We start from the raw sequence: 16,230 nt of genomic DNA, 5'->3' as shown, positions 1-16,230 counted from the left end.
TACAAATCCCTCGGTTTCTCAATGATTATCTCTCATGAAATGTTAGGGGTATGAATGACCCCAATAGAACCAAGGAGATAAAAAAAATACCTCGATCATAATCATATTAGTCTGGTTGGCTTACTGGAGACCTGTGTTAAAGACAAGAATTAGAAGAAAATTTAGGAGAAGTTTGGTGTGAATTGGTGTTGGGTTAGCAACTACGAATATCATAGATAAGGGAGAGTTTGGGTGGGTTGGAGGAAAGGGCACCGTAAACACGCTCAATTCATAGGGTTCAAGTTCTTTCAAACACCCCTGGGAGTTATATGGTGTTCTTTATCTATGGTTTGCACACTATCACCGATAGGAAGGAGCTTTGGATTCAACTCCGTATATTGCAAAGCCAATCCCATACCCTCTTTATTGGAGATTATAATACAATATACAATGTTGAACAAAGGCATGGCTCTCGTGGTATCACCAAAGAGAAAAATTATATGCAAAAGTGGCTTGAGAAGATGAATCGTTATGCTCTTAATAAGCAAGGCCATGAATTCTCTTGGTCAAACAGAGAAGAAGGGGAGAACCGTACGATGTCTAAGATTGACCACCCCATTGGAAACATTGCTTGGATCAAATCCTTTGCGACTTCGCCAGTGCACTATGACAATGCTCAGACTTCGAACCACTGCCCCCTTATGGTTACGTTGTCCCATCACACTGCAGGTACTCAAAAGCCCTTCAGATTTATGAACTATCTCATAGAGCACCTTGAGTTCCTTCAGAAGACAGAGAAAGCGTGGCAAATTGAGGATACTAGTATTGGGCTTAAGAAGGTGTGGTGTAAGCTTAAAAATGTCAAGAATGAAATAAAGCATCTTCACTCAGAGGAGTTCAAGGGCATTTAGAGAAGGATCCACTAGTTTGAAGCAGACCTTGATGAAATCCAAACTGACCTTCAATCTGACCCAAGATATAACAACCTTAATTCTAGAGAAAAAATGTAACACCCCGTAATTTATCGGGTCTAGAAATAAATAAAGTATAATAAAATAAAGTATAACAAAATAAAATAAATAAGTAATATTAAATTATGCTACTTTAAATAGTTAATTATAAGTATTTAAGTAGGTTAATTTTAACGGTAACGAGTTTTATCGTGTGACGTTTCTTTTCGGTTATGACAATAACACAATAATTACTCAATTAATTAATTAATTAATTAATTAAAAAATTAAGGAGGGAATGGGAAAGGGGCAGCCGGTTGGGTGAAGGGAATGGGAGGAGTTTTGTAACTCCTCTCATAATGGGATTTTATGGCACAATTAGTGACTAATAATGCCTATTAATCCTTAAACCTCAATGGAACTCTTCACATTTTTTTAATTCCCAAAGGAAATCACAACAAAATCAGAAAAATTCCTTCCCTTATTTCTGGATTTCGGCTGTCTCAAAGAAAATAAAAAAAAAAAAATTCTTTTGGTGTTCAATTCAATCTTTTGTTCAAGGGGTAAGTTTAGTTGAATTGTTATTATAAATTTTATTCAAAAAGATTTCTAAGGTGAAGTATATTTTTATGTATGATGATATCCTATGATTTTTAGGAGGATTGAATATACATTCTTTTATATATAATTTTCTCTACTAATCCTTTAATAAACTTCAATTTTGTTAAAAGGATTGGGTTATGTTTTCTTTTGATTTAAATTCTTTAACAAAGTTTAATTTGTTAAAAGAATTAAGTTAATATTGATATTTAAATAAATTTCTTTTATGGTTCACATATCTCTAACTAAATTACAATTTGTTAGTAGGAATTTTAAGTGTATGAATTAAGTAATGTAGGTATCCATGAGTTTATTAATCCTTTAACAAAATTTGATTTGTTTAAAGGATTGTCCTTATATATATATATGTTTTGGTTCTAAAATGATGATGTATGATTCTCTACAAAATTTTAATTTGATAAGAGAGTCAAGTATTCTATTTAATTATCATGGTTTATGAAACTTTAATTGCTCTTGAAGGATCTTGTGGATGAGTATGTCTTAAGTTGCTAGTTTTATGTTTTTGATGATGGTTTAGATTGTTGATGGGATTTTATGTATTGTTACATGTGTGGAAATATCAAGTGGATTGTGTGATAGGAGATTTGGTTTTAATTGTTTTATTTTAGTAAAATGTAAATTTGGTTTTTGGTTAGGTGTATTTTGGTATGGAGATTTAAAAAGGATTAAAATAATTTAAATAGGAAAAAAAATATATATATATATAAAATAAAAAAAAAAATAATTTAAGTAGAAGGAATTTCGGACAGCAGCTGCTGCCTCGGTAGTGGCGCCCCGATCCGAGTGTTGGGTGTGTTTCGTTGTTGTTTTATTTAACCGATGCGTTTTAAAACTCGTTAAAACGCTTAAAATAATTAAAAATAGTAATCGGATGCTAGAAATTATGAAATTTGGTACCCAAGATAATTGATGCGTTCTGGACGCAGCGGTGAAGTCGGATTTTTAATTTGAATTTTCTAAACTGTCCGAAATGACCAGAAAAGTTTCTGGTCAGAATGTGAATTTGGAACTAATAGGAGTTTGATGAAAACATTTGAAATTATCAAGTCTTAGTGATATCTTAATGATATTGAGTGGATTAAATGTGTAAACACGGTCTAATACGTGATCGTTTTGTGTTATTTAGGACCTCGTTTCATAAGAGGGCGAAATTTTAATTGTGCTTGAACAACGTGTGTTTGCAACGTTCAAAGGTACACGCTTAGGCCATACTGTTTATATGGTTGTGCAAGTAATGTTGTTTTATTCCTAATCAAGGCATTGTAATCACATAAGGATTAGACACCTCAAATAATATGAAATAATTATGTGGAAATTGTGAATTTATGGATATGTTACCCAAAAGGGTTAACAAATAAATTGGAAAACTATCAACTATTTTTCCCATGGCATTCAGGGATCTTTATGGTCACCATGGGGGTATGCATACTTAGCCTTTGGCGACCCGAATAGGACGGGCAACGTCTTAGGTAGGTGGTTGCCTTGGGATTTGCTCTCCCAAGTGTATTCCACCAAACAAATTTGAAATATGACTTGTACGACCCGAACAGGACATGCAACGTTACAAGGTTGGAAATAATGAATAAAGATTACATAATAGAGCCTTTGCATGCTAGGGTAAACACAATGCTTGTATTCAACCTGTTTTGTATATGTATGAAGTCTCTAACGTGTATTGGTTGTTCTTTGGAACCTGCTACGTGTTATCATACGACGTGCAGCAGGTTAACTGCAGGAGGGGGCTGGAGTGAGGATTCAGCTTAGAACCCGTAACTATCAAGTCTAGACTTACTTTGTAATGAGTCTAAATACCTCAGTTTATGTAACCAAAGTTTATGATGTTTTCTTCTTATCTCGTACAACTTTTAGCTAGTCTAGAGGCCGGTGGGCTCTCGAGTTGTATGTAAAGACTTCCGCTGTTTTGTTTGGTTTTGTTTTGTTTGGCGCTGTATTCTTTGTTGACCATATTCCTTTACCGTTGGAACGTTGACGATCCGAGTAAGGATGAGTTTCCTTGCGTCCGTTTGTGAGCCGGATTCATGTTTTCACATGATTTTTCCGGGTCACTTAAACCGGGCCGTTACAAAAAAACACTCTCCAACTGTTGAGACATTGGAGAAAGATTGTAACACCCCTAAATTTCCGACCCTCTATAAGAAACCAAAACCGCAAGGGAACGGAGGAAATTTGGGTGTTACATTAAAATAAAATAAAATACAAAATGAATAAAGAAAGAAAATGGTTAAAGTTTGACTGATTTAATTAAAGGAGTAGAATAACTTCCACACAAGATCGTACATAAATTTCGGCAGCACCTGCCCTAAAGTTGGACACACTAAAAGAAAACAACGATCAATAAAACATAATAAAGAAGAGGCACTATTGGTCTTGTAACCAAATATCATGGCGAAATGACCATCGCCTAATCCATGGTTGACATTCTAAGCATGGATCATGGTTCCAATGTAAACGCTTGCGTTTGAAGAAAGAAAAAGAAAAATAAACTATTTAAATCATACAAATAACAAAAAAAACACAGCGAAAATAACTTATATAAAGGGGGACTCGTGCCCCAAACTCAAACATAAGCAACTTAATGCGAGTAATCTCAGAGATATTGATAGAATGAGTATGCGTAAGGGGGCCCAACTAGGCGTTGAGGATATCACTTTCCTTATTTACAAGGTGACAGAGGAGGAAATTTGCCAGGCTTTGTTTGGTATTCACGATAACAATTAACAAAGCCCCTGGCATTGACGGATTTAATGCGAAGTTCTACAAAGTGACATGGCACATCATCAAAGGAGACATTATTGCATCTGTTAAACACTTTTTCCTTGAAGGGACTCTCTTCCCTCCTATTAACTGCACTACCCTAACTCTTATTCCTAAGAGGAGTAGTGCGAATACTATGGGGGATTACAGACTAATCGCCTGCTGCAAGGTTATCTACAAGATCATTTCGCATATTCTGACTACGAGACTGCAAAAAGTGGTGGAAAAGATGGTGGACCTTGCCTAATCAGACTTCATCCCAGGAAGACAAATCTCAGATAATATCCTCTTTGTTGTGGAGATCATTGAAGGGTACAAAAGGAAGAACAACAGTCCTAGCTACATGGTGAAAGTTGACCTTTAGATAGCCTATGACTCTATTGACTGGAATTTCTTGCAGAATGTCATGGAGGAGATGGGCTTCCCTCCTAGGTTTGTCAATTTGATCATGAGGTGTGTGACTTCTATCTCCTTCTCTATTTTGGTTAATGATGCTCCTCTTAAACCGTTTAAAGCAGCAAAAGGCCTTAGACAGGGGTACCCTCTTTTCTCCCTACTTGTTTGCCATCAATATGGAGTACTTGTCGAGACTTATGAGAAACTGGAAGGGTAATGAGCACTTGAAATTCCACCCTTAATGCATTCATGTGAATCTCACACACCTTATGTTTGCAGACGATTTGCTTATGTTCTGTAGGGGAGACCTAACTTCGGTGAAGACTATGATGACTACATTTACCATGTTCTCTTCTGTTTCAAGCCTTGATACTAGTACAAAAATGACTTCAGGTAAAACATATTAGTAACACATTTTGATATCCAACTTCTTGAATATATTATGTAACACTTTTGTAACATGTTAACTTTAAGTAATAAAATCACGTAAAAAATTTTAAATTTGGTAGCACTAATATGTAATACTTTAAAATTGGTAACACTAAATTAATAACACTAATATGTAACACTTTAGTTGGTAACACTAATATGTAACGCGTTACAAATTAGTAACACTAATAGGTAACACATGCACTTTAAAAATTAGTAACACTAAATTAATGTAACAAATATATTTTATATTAATAATATTAATAAGTAACACTTATATTAGTAACCCATTTGTAACATTTTTTTGTACTTAATTATTATTTTTATTCTTTTATTTCTAAAAATTAAAATTGAAAAATTATTAATATTGAATTTTTAGTTACTTTAATCCTTTTTTAGTTTCAGTATTAATAATCTAAATTATTTTTTAATATTTTAATTTATATCCTAGCAAGCTATTAATTAATCTTTTAAAATTTATAACTACTAATTAAATAAGAGCAAGTGAAAATAAATTTAAAGAATTTAGTTCAGCCTAAAAATTTTTTAAAAATTAAAATTAAAATTTTAAAAAATAGTTCAATTTAACAATTTTATTGAAGAGGGAAAAATTATAATTAAAAAATAATTAGACCTGATAATTTTACAGAAGAGGGAAAAAAAATAAAATTGTAATGAAAAAAATAATTCAAACAGCCGGCGAACCAAGTAAATTCCAATTTGTTCATTCAAAAGTGTCGTTGAATCGATAAAACCGTCTCCTTCCTTCAAATTGAAACTTCGACGCAGCAGGCAGCAGCAAATTAAAGCTCTTCATTAAAGAACCATCTCCTTCCTCAAATGGAAACGTTACTGACATCAGCCAGTTTCCCGTCTCCTTCATTAAAGAACCTGAAACGATCCTGAGTTTCAAACTCTGAATCTGAATCTGAATCATACGAATACTTGAAACGCACCGTCTCCTTCACTCTTCCCGTTCACCCCAGCAGTCAACGGAGCGCCGCTACTTCTACATCAGCCAGAAACCAGTGGTAATTCGCCAGCAATTCCGCCACAACTTCCTCGTAATTCCTCATAAAATCAGTGGTAATTTGCTATTGTTTTATCTTTTTCTTTAATCTCTTGATACGAATTGCATCCTTTAATCTGCAGTTGTGGTTTGAGTTGTAACCGTCTCCTTCACTCTAGTGTTCATTCGTACAGTTTAATGACCGTAACCTATTTATAATTTTCTATTTATTGGAAATTGGTGTATAGTTACAGATTTGATTGTTGCCGATTAATTTCTTCGCGTCGATTACTTGTTGTCGATTGAGTTCTTGTTGCCGAATGTCTTATGCTTGTTGTCGATTAATTTCGGGTGTTGTTAAACATCTGTCATTTTTTTTCATTGTATCGCCACCCCAACGAAATTATCATTTTGCCCTTTAACTTTAAAAAATTACAAAATTGCCACTGGACTTAAAACTTAATTAACAAAAGTAAATCACACTATTAATACTTTAATCCGGAAGATTTTTCTATATATATTGACGCGTTCATGTATGAATTCAAACACGGTACTATCTCTCTAAAAATTCTTTAAAAATGTTCTGTTGCTTTAAACAAGCTATTACTTGTAATTGATTAATGATGGCTAACGAAAACGACTATGAATCGGATCCGGTACGTAAATTTTTCGATATGAATCGGTACAAATTATATATATATATATATATATATATATATATATATATATATATATATATATATATATATATATATATATATATATTAATCGCACAAAACTGGGCGACTGGACCATGGTTCAATCGCCCAATTTTGTGCAATTAATAATTTTTTTTTATTTACGTTTTATTATTATTATTATTATTATTATTATTATTATTATTATTATTATTATTATTATTATTATTACTGTTATTGTTATTATTATTAATAATATTTTTTTTATTCTTTTTTTTTACGTAATTTTTTTTATTATTATTAATTTTATTATTCTTATTATTATTATTATTATTATTATTATTATTATTACTAGTACTACTACTACTGTTATTGTTATTATTATTATTATTATTATTATTATTATTATTATTATTATTATTATTATTATTATTATTTAGTATTGCTATTTTTATTTTTCTGTTATTATTATTAATATTTTCATTATTATTGTAATTCATTTGTATTATTTTGTATTTAACATTTGCAGGAGTTTGAAAACTTCGGAGACAACGTTGATTACTCCGTTATATTTGCTACGGATAGGGAATTTATTTCCTTAAATGAATTACATAGTTGGGCCGATGCGATAGCAATAACAATTGGTTTTCAATTTACGCGTGCTTCTTATATAAAAAAAGAAGGACGTTCTAGAGTTAGTGTGTATTTAAGATATCACCGCTAAGATAATATTAGGGGTGATTTACATAATCTAGATAATACCGCCCGATCTGGTTCTAAAAGTAGAAGTTGCGGGTGTAAATTTTTGATTGTAGCAAGTAGTCGTAAACCAGAAGAAAGACCTTGGACGGTAAGGGTGTGTCCTGGTGAATAGCGAAAAGATGGTAAATTTTCCTGGTTTTTATGCTAGTATGAATAAGATATATAACATTATCTCTAAGAGGTTCGAATCAATAAGAAGAGAAAAGATGGAGGGTAGGACTCCCCTTCAACACTTTCTTTATGTGGCCACAAAACTTAATTATGTGGTCTGGACAAACTTGAATAGCGAAGGGGAATTGAGCAGACTACTAGTTGCAAATCCTACCTCTATCCAAATGATAAGTATGTGGCCGTATGTTGTGCTGATAGATGACATTCATTGTGTATAATAACGATGTAAATTAATAAAGGCATTGACGTGAACATGAATTAAATATGATGTAATTAGCGTTGACGATAAATAAATAAAATCATTAATGTAAAATAGGTTAAGTACAGACTATGAAGGGCCATGCCCCTTAAATGCTTGCTGTAACACCCCGAGATTTTCTAACGTCATTAATTAATATTTTAATTACTTTTGGGTATTTTATAATTATATTAAATTAATTTTGAAGTAGTTTTAATAAATTCTTTTCATATACGAATTTAAATATTAACATATATTTATATTAAAAAAATGCAATCACGATTTCTAAACAAAGAAGTTCGAATCAAAATAATTATTTTATTGAAATGTGTGAGCACACGAAGGTGAGTTCTTAGTTGGGCCTCGCAAGAAGATGAACCTAGGTAAACAAATAAATAAATAAGTGTATAAATTAATAAATAGGATGAGTTAGGGTTTTAAGGGGATATCACTCCCTCCCTCACAAGAATCACGCCGTCAGCCCGTCACTCCCTTCCTTCTCTTCTCTCTTTCTCTCACTCCCTCTCACTCACTGTTGAGCTTCCACAGCCACCAAGGACAGCAGCCGGCAGCACCTTCCCTTTCCCTGCAGCAGCTGTGACTCACCCCAAGCAGCTGGCAGCGACCGTGACTCACCCAAGCAGCAGGCGGCAGCAGCTGCGTTTCTTGGAGGTTCCCACAGCAGCAGTCGTGTCTGGCACACCACAGGCTGTCCACCTTCGTGCTCCACCACCACCACATCACCACCTATACCATCACCCTTTTCTAGTTTTTCCATTGTGAGCCATTTCTTCTCTTTTTTCCAATTAATTTCTAGTTTTATTTGAAGTTTTATGAAGTTTATGAGTGAGGTGTTGATTTTTGTGTTATTTTCATTGAATCTTTTTGTGGGTAAGAATTTGATTGATTAATTAAATATGTTTATGACTTAGGGTTGAAACTTCTATAGGTGCTCATTTCGTAAGAGGAAAGTAGAGCCTTAGTTGGATGATTTTGTGACTGTTGATCGTGCAGTGACGCTTACAGGTACGTACATGCAGTAATAACCCTTACATGCAATTTTCTTTAAGACATTATTGTTTATTTTGATAGTATGCATTGTATCGAAACGATGAAGTACTAGTGAGTACACTTTATATGAAGAGCTATCGACTATGAAATCCTTGCGCTTAGAATAGTTTAGAGAATGAGAGTGTTAATAGAAGGCGGGAACCACCCCCTTATTTATTTAAGAATTAGATTATGCCTTAATTGGAGCTAGAATGACTCCGTTATAGGTGAATTTCATATTCTATTGAGTGGCTCAGTGGGTTTTGGCGCGCTGCTATTCCAGGGCGCTCATTAATAGTTGAGAGTGGAAGTTATTCCCATCTGATAAGGTACTAGATTATGATTAGCTGGCGTGACACAACTGGATTATGTCCGGTTGTTTTAGTAGTCCCCTAGGTGAGGTTCGACGGGACCACCGTAAGGGGGGTTTGAGCATGCTTGGGTCATTGGGCGCCAGGTGGCCGATAACGCCCCTTGACCGAGGTGTTACCAAGTGGGCCTTGCAAATCCTAATATGGTGGCCTCTTCACTGGTTTAGTACCCCAGTGTGTTAGTTTTTCCCGAAGGTAGGACCCGAGAGGTACTTTGCCATGGGCGTCGGCTGGCCGATAACGCCCTTGGCCGTGTCACTATGCCAGGAAGTAGAGAAAAGATCCACTGATAGAAAAACTATTCAGTGATAGAAAGTTTATTCTTTGATCGAAAGATATTTCATGATAGAAGGTTCATTCTTTGGTAGAAAGCTTACGCGTTGATAGAATGTTTACTCTTTGATAGAATATTTACTCATTGATAGAACATCTACTTATTGATAGAATAATTTATGCTAGTGAGAAGTGTGCCTAAGTTAAGTTACCTCAAGGGTATTACGGACTATGATCACACTTACCTTAAGATAGACAAGCTCTATAAGGTCATGTGTTAGGTATTCTTTTAATGCCTTGGTCGAGTTAAACTATGCATGTTTTGCAAGAGTTTATGCTTGAAAAGAGGAGCGTGAAGACTAGCATTCTACCCAAGAGCACATGGTTCGGGTTGGAAAGCATTTAATTAAATTAAGAAGTATAAGTGGCTGATAAATGGTTACTATCTGTGCTTGCGTTTTATGAAATCATCTTATGTTGTTTTATGATATAATGCTATCTAGTAGTTGGCCTTACTATATTTGATGCTAGTTACTGACGTGTACGTGTTTGTGTTTATGTTTGTTTGTTGATGACTTTCTATGATTGTCCTGCTATGACACATTGGCCTTTGGTCTAATGTCGAGCAGCAGGGGGATCATAGACAAGCGTAGCAGGTACTGGAGCTTCTTTTGCATTGCAGTGCATTTGGGGAGAGTGATGAGGGCAAAACATACCCTGTGTCATACCGCTACCTTTCGATTTTGTAGTTTTTGTTATCTTTTGTAAACTTTGGTTGTATATGTTTTGTTATGAGGCCTTGCGTCCTCCCTCGTATATTTGTAATTCCGCTGCGTAGTTTATAACTCTGTATGGTTTTAAAGAGTTAAGTTTTTTTAAAATGCAAACGTCGACACTGGAATCGCGATCCATGCTTGGCATGTTGATTTGAGAAGCCGGCGACGAATCATTCTACCGTGACATAGCTTTGATAGGCCGTTGGTGCCTTTACTTTATTAGTTTCAAAATTAACTTTTGTTTTTCTACAAAGGCGCACAGTTTTAAGGCAGATGTTGCCAAAATTTCCACTCACTTTTTTAAAGTTAATATTTAACGTTTATCTAAATTCTTTTCCTTTTCTTTTATGTAACACCCGAATTTCCTCCCGTCCTTTACGGTTTTGGTTTCATTAAGGGGACGGAAATTCATGTGTGTTACACTTGACATTCGGCAAATAAATATTTACAATCATTAAGATATAATTCTAAGGCATGACGTTCTCGGGGGTTCATATTCGCGAGAGGAGGTAGTCTCACCAATGGAGCGAATCGACTAGGCCATTCATTGAGAAACTGAAAAAAAAAGGAAAAACGGAGTTAACAACATATAAAACAACATCCAAAAAACCTAAAGACATAACATAAAACAAATAATTTTTAAAAACTCACGTATTCAGCTCTGCTCTGTGAAGGACCAGGACCGGCAGTCGGCCCTTCGTCGAGGGCTACGAAGGGGTGCGAGCATACTCTAAACCAGTCAACGTAACTAGGTTCAGCCTCCGATGGAACAGATGCTTGACGAAGTGCGTGCTCACCAATGCGGGCACTAAAGGGGAACCTACTCCATGCTTCCAAGAAGGCATCCGAAGAAGCCAATGTCACGGACTAGGTACCGGGTGCCGGTCGCATAGCCTTCGCTGGTCTCATAGGAGCGGGGGGAATAGCTTGCACAAGCCCAACCTGTCGCACTGTCCGCTCCAGCATGTACACCTCGATGATATCAAAGCAAGTGATACCCTCGATGAAGGTGATGCGTGGGTGCTCATTGAGCAACGCCCTAGGAGCTGAACTGTAAGGAGTCCATTCCACCTGCATACATGCCAAGTTAACAAATAAAAATAATGTAAACTTAAAAACATAGCTTATATTAAAGTGTGATGTCCTGCACAATACTTGCGTTTCCGTCATCCAGTCTAGTATGCTACGGCACTCCCTCAGCCTCTCCACCTCACGACATGGTTTCTTCGTCGACCACATCTCCGCCCTTGTCTTGTTCGGCTCGTTTGCTCGGCGAGGATGAGGGCAAAAAGCGGGAAAGTACTCATAGATCCATGTCTGCAGCAATGTGAGGCAGCCCGCAATGGTCTTGTAGCCAGCCTTAGATGCCATTCCGAGCTGCCGATACAAGTAGGCCAAGGTCACTGCACCCCAGGCGATCTCACTTGTTCGACGTTCACGACAAGTATCGGGTGAGGTTGCATGCCGGTTCTGGTCTTATCCGCCAGCAAGGTAGAGCCGACGACAGCCATGTAGTAGGCTGTTGTCTGCGTATCCATGGCCTGGGACCTATGACACAGCTGCATCAGTTCAGCAACGTTTTCGCAGCCGCAGGTGAATGTACCTCTACGTTGGAGCTCAGACATAGGCTCCCCGAACAAATTGGTGATACCGACCTGCTACTCCGCCTCAGAAGGCTCAGCCGGCAGAGAACCTTCAATAGCAATGCCCAGTATGCGTTGCAGGTCGTGCAACATAATCTTCATTTCGCCCCATGGCATGTGGAAGGTGTTCGTATCCGGCTGCCACCTCTCCACGAACGCCGATATCAAAGCACAGTCGATGTGCTGGTGCATAATGTACGGTATTTGGCCGAGGGAAGTGGCAGGTAGAACATTGTACAGCGCATCGGACATATCCCTCAGTCCGATGATGGCCTCCAACGGCCTCTTTCTACTACGGCATTCCAGAAGCGGAGGCGTACGCTCGGAGCCGTCGAAAATAAGTTTAGTTATGTGCCCACCATAGCTAGGGATCAGTCGCGTATCTGTCGGCCCCCTGGGCTGGGGCGATGTGACTAACCAGTCCGTGCCAGCGGACTGTGCGCGCCTGCTCTCCCGTGGCGGCTCGTTTTCGACGAGACTACGTCCTGCGCGCTCAGATGCGGCTGAAGAACTAGGGCCGCCACGTGCGAATTTCCCGTCGCGCCCCCGAACAGTAGTCCAGTCCACTGGCCGAAAATCAGGAGCTTCGTATTCAACATCATCAGCATCATTATCATCGTCACTGGAAACCCCCCAACTACTCTGAATGCTACTAGCCTGGTCCTCAACAGGGGTTCACACTAGGTCCAGCGCACTCGACCTTTGGGTAATACTGTGTCTGGCAGCCTCTTCCTGCCTAGCACCCTAGCAGAACCCGTTACCCCCCTCTCATGCGGGTCCCCTCTGAGTAAGGTAGGCCTAGAACTATTACCTTTCAACAAGTGTCTAAAAAAACCCTTTACTTTTCCTGGATTACCAGCCATTTACTACAATTTTAAGTCATTTAAGTAAATATTAATAATAAATGAACATAATCAAACGTTACGTTAAATTAACCAATGAAAAAAAACAATAATTAATTAGCAACAACAAAATTTAAATAATCATTACCAACAAATACAATGTTACAACATATCTATTATTACGATTATTAATAATATTATTGTAGTTAATTTTCTAAATTCACAATAATCATAATACTAATAACAATATTAACAAAAACAAAAACATTAATAATAATCATAACAATAATAATACAAACAATTATAATAATTATAACACTAATAACAAAATCAATAAACAATAATAATAACAGTAATATTAACAAGTTATTAATAATAATAATTATTATAACAAACATATTTAAAATAATAAATTAATAATAAAAAAAATTTTGTAACAAAAATAATAACAATCACAACAATAACATTAATAACAATAAAATTAATAATAATAACAATAAATAATAATAATAATAATAACAATAATAATATAATTAAAAACAATAATAATTATTGTCAAACAAACGAAAAAAAAAAATGAATCGCACATATCTGGGCGATTGGACTCCGGTTCAATCGCGGTTTTCTTGGCGATTAAACTGGGGCCCAATCGCCCAGATCTGTGCGATTCATAATTTTTTTTAATTATTTAAAATTAATTAAATTCAAAAAAAAAACAAAAAAACATCACCAACAACAATAATAAAAACAGTATTCAAAATTTTATAAAAAAGTTATTAATAATAATAATTAATATAACAAACATATTTAAAATAATAAATTAATAATCAAAACAAAAATAAAAATTTTTAAATAAAAATAATAACAATCATCACAATAATAGCAATAATAATAATATTAATAATAATAAGAGTAATAATAATAATAATAATAACAATAATAATATAATTAAAAATAATAACAATTAATCAAAAATAAACGAAAAAAAAAAATATTTTGAATCGCCTAGATCTGGGCGATTCACTCCAGTGTTTTTTTTTTTTTTAAATTTAAATTAATTATATTCAAAAAAAAATTACCTCGATTAATTTTTTGCGCATTAAAGTTAGTTTTTGCTCCAAAAATTTGCTTTTGTAAGTTTTGTTTAAGTGTGGTAAGAAAAATTTTAGCACGAGTGTGGTATATATAGAAAATGTTCAGTTCAGTGGCAAAATTGTAAATTTTTAAAAATTCAGGGGCAAATTCGTAATTTTCTAGGGATGGTGATAAAATGAAAAAAGTGGCGATATTTAAAGATTGTGTTAATTTCTTTATCTATTTTCAATCATTGAGTAGTTGTTGCATTGTCAATTATTTTCTCAATTGGTTTATATTGTCCAGGACCGGCTATTGGGAACGTTGATATATGATACTCATAGAGATGTGGCAACCATGTTTCTACATGACCATGGAGGGGTTGGAGAGGAGGCCAATACAAAGGCTAAAAAGTTTTATAGGTTAGTAGAAGAGGGAAATGAAGAGCTATATCCTGGATGCAAAACATTTTCAAAACTTTCGTTCCTCATTCGCATGTTCCTTTTAAAGTGTAAACATGGGACAACGAACACTGCCTTTACAGATTATTTGCAATTATTTCGAGAAGCAGTACCAGATTCTAAATTGCCTAAATCTTACAATGAGGCGAAGAAAGTGGTGAAAGATTTAGGTCTTCACTATGATAAAATCCAAGCATGTCGTAATGATTGTATGCTTTATTGGAAAGAGCATGAGGTGCTACATCTTGCCATGTGTGTCATGCCTCAAGATGGAAAGGTAAAGAGAATGAACATTTAGAAGACATCAATAATTTTTCATCTAAAGATGCTCATTTAGTCCCTGCAAAAGTTGTTTGGCATTTCCCTCTCAAGCCTAGGCTTGAAAGGCTGTATATGTACTCTAAAACAACAGAGTTAATAAGGTGGCATGATGAAAAAAGGGTTAAAGATGATCTACTTCGACATCCTACCGATGGTGAAGCATGGAAATATTTTGATGAACAACACTCGAATTTTTCTAGTGAAGCACGCAATTTTCGATTAGGACTGGCAAGTGACGGATATAATCCATTTCGAACTTTGAGCACGCAACACAGTACATGACCTGTTGTCTTGATCAATTATAACTACCCTCAGTTGCTGTTATAAAAACTCTACCAAAGCATGTGGCTTTGCCTCTTATTAGATTAAGTTCCTTTTTCAAATCAATATGCAATAGTTATTAATCTAAATGATTTGGATCGCCTTCAAACTGAGATTAGTGAGACTCTTTGTGATCTTGAAAGAATATTTCCACCATCTTTCTTTGATATCATGGTTCATTTGCCCATTCATTTAGTCAGTGAAGTAAAGCTTGGTGGTTTAGTATGTGATTGGTGGATGTACCCAATTGAAAGGTAACAAGGAAAGTTAAAAGTCAAAAATAGAAATCGTACTAAAGCATCGATTGCAGCAGGTTATTTGGCTGAAGCGTGTTTGGTATTCTGCTCTAGATATTTGAATGACGGAGAAAAGATGCGATCGAAGGGATCTAATCATCATAGGACAAATGATAAAGCTACAGATGAGGGGTCATCTTTATTCCCTACAACCGGTTATCCTCTTGGGAGGAAAAAAAAGGGAAAGAAAGGAAATTCATTCAGTCTAGCTAGATTCCAAGACAAGGACTTTGGCACATCGTTATGTATTGTTCAACTGTGAAGATGAACAAGTTCAATATTATATCAAGTGAGTACTTTTTTTGTTGTTCAATATAATACAAGGCTTATAATTAATTTGATTTACTTACTTTTATGGTGATATTTTAGGGAACATGTGTAACATCCGTTTTTTAAAATAATAATAATAATAATAATAATAATAATAATAATAATAATAATAATAATAATAATAATAATAATAAATAAATAAATAAATTTCAGAAATTAAAAAAAAAAAAAAACTCCCCATTAACAAATAACTTCCCACTTCTCCCTCTAAATCTTATAACTAACCTCACTTACCTATTATAAATTAAACCAATTACCCTTACTTCATTCACATTATTACTCACATTTCCTTTTTTCTCCTACAAACTACTTCCTCCATCTTCCAATTGCTTAAAATTCAGTTAAAAAAACGCAAGATTTCGATATTAAAGACATCGGATTCGTAGACAAAGATTATTAGGAGCATACGTTGTCTAGGATCGCGTGATAAGGTAATTCTTAATGTTCATCTAATTAGGACTATCC

General features: G+C 35.1%; 1 long non-coding RNA gene across 2 annotated transcripts; it reads left to right on the top strand.

Moving 5' to 3' along the window:
• The first annotated feature begins 5,813 nt into the window (after positions 1 to 5,813).
• On the top strand, positions 5,814 to 11,056 carry LOC130820203 (uncharacterized). 2 transcript variants are annotated; one of them, XR_009045130.1, is made up of 4 exons: positions 5,814 to 6,236; positions 7,366 to 8,786; positions 8,957 to 9,033; positions 10,331 to 11,056. It is a non-coding gene; the product is annotated as an uncharacterized LOC130820203 (long non-coding RNA). The 2 variants fall into 2 exon arrangements; XR_009045129.1 differs by having other exon boundaries at positions 8,940 to 9,033.
• Positions 11,057 to 16,230: the final 5,174 nt, after the last annotated feature.

Source organism: Amaranthus tricolor, chromosome 8 (genome assembly GCF_026212465.1).
Source record: "Amaranthus tricolor cultivar Red isolate AtriRed21 chromosome 8, ASM2621246v1, whole genome shotgun sequence".
NCBI classification, from domain to species: Eukaryota; Viridiplantae; Streptophyta; class Magnoliopsida; order Caryophyllales; family Amaranthaceae; genus Amaranthus; species Amaranthus tricolor.
This window is presented reverse-complemented; position numbering and strand designations above follow the sequence as displayed.